Here is a 1,636-nt window from a genome sequence, read left to right as displayed (position 1 = left end):
GCTCCTCTGGAAAGTCTCTGTCCTTTCACATCATTTTTTGCAGTTGCAGGAGGGATGCTGTGACATGGTCTGGTCCTCTGCTCCTTGTCTTGCATCCCAGTTCTCATTTTATGCCTAGGTGGGATGCTCACTTCCCATTTGTCACTTTACAAGTTCTATTGACATCATCACCTGCTTCTGTTGTAGTCTGTAACTTCCTCCAGTGAGATGATGGGGTTGCTGCGGGATGCTTTTTTCTTCTCACCCTCAGTGGCATGGGGACAACCCAGGACTGTACAGTGCCAAGGTGCAAAGATTTTAATTTCCCACACATTTTAATTTCCAGTACATCTCTAACCACAAGTCACAGGGGCGGGGTTATCTCTTCCATTTACGATACGCCCCTGCAGTTCATGAAAATATGGAATGCTTCATGTCTTCACATGTCATTCATGCAGTTGGGCTATGTGAATAATCTCCATATTATTTCAATGTCAGTATATGTGCTGCTGAAGCAAGCACTGAATTTTCAAATAAAACAAGGGTTCTCAAAATGACCAGATCTAAAAACAATTTGAGTTTAATTTTTAGTTATTTCTATGGGTCATCTGTAGGAGATCTTATCCCAGAGTTTTATTACCATACTAATTTTCTTCTTTTAAAATAATGTTTCTATTATTAGGGCAATGTAGATATCAGAAAGAAAAGGCTTAATTTCGAAAAAAATGTGTTCAAAAAAGAAAATTAAGAAGAAATCACTTTAATAGAAACTTAAAGTTGAACATGATTTACTGGAATTATTTTGTCCCATAATTTCACTGATAAACAAATAGCAATGAGATAGTTTCAAACCAAATTAGTAGGAAAGTTTCAATAATTAACACATTGCATACATCCTTCCTAGTGGTTAATTGCTGTACAAGATGTGGACTTGATACACTATTTACAAACACCATTAGAACAAATCACTCTATTCATTAAAAGAATGTAACTATATATCTATCCTAAGTGCTTTGAATACACAGATACAAAATGGACATTCATCCGTATACACTTTTTTGTTAAGTTCCGTTATTTGAATATTATAGGTGGGTAAACTCAGCAAAATATTCTAAAAGAGTCCAGTAGACCACAATAGTATTGGTGGTCTTCCACTTGACTGGCAATGTCAGAAATTGTTGAACTGAGTCTCCTACAGCTCAACATAACAGCAAGGCTTTACTTCTTATATATGATTTTAATAGTATTCTTCTGGATGTTTAAGACCAAGCTAAAGCAAGACCTATGCAACAAGAGTTGTAGCTTTTGGGTCTGAAAAGGTCAGTGAAATCCCCTCAGGATTTATCCTGAGATCCTGTACCTCAGATTGTAATACCATGGTCAGTGTCAGCAGTGTGGATGAGTCACAGGAATTGCTTGGCCTATGTGCTGTCTGTGAAAGCCTGAGAGAGTGTCTTCTCCCCATGTGACTCTCCTTAGGCACACTCTGCATCATTGATCACTTTCCTCTTTGGCCCCATGTCTCCTTGATCAGAAAATTTGGTACACTAATTAGTTACATGACATTACAGTGCAAGTTCTCATATGAACTGAGTCTTAATTGACGTTGGAAGGCTAGGGCCAAAATGTTGGCTTTCCTTGAGGCCCTCCTTTTTCT

At 37.9% G+C, this 1,636-nt stretch overlaps 1 non-coding gene across 1 annotated transcript; it reads right to left on the bottom strand.

Moving 5' to 3' along the window:
* Positions 1-394: 394 nt before the first annotated feature.
* LOC111816925 lies at positions 395-501 on the bottom strand. The gene has a single exon (XR_002821231.1). It is a non-coding gene; the product is annotated as a U6 spliceosomal RNA (small nuclear RNA).
* Between the last annotated feature and the right edge of the window lie 1,135 nt (positions 502-1,636).

This window comes from Octodon degus, unplaced genomic scaffold, assembly GCF_000260255.1.
Source record: "Octodon degus isolate 3935 unplaced genomic scaffold, OctDeg1.0 scaffold00044, whole genome shotgun sequence".
NCBI lineage: Eukaryota > Metazoa > Chordata > Mammalia > Rodentia > Octodontidae > Octodon > Octodon degus.
The sequence above is the reverse complement of the archived record's forward strand: the minus strand, read 5'-3'. Positions and strand labels throughout refer to the sequence as shown.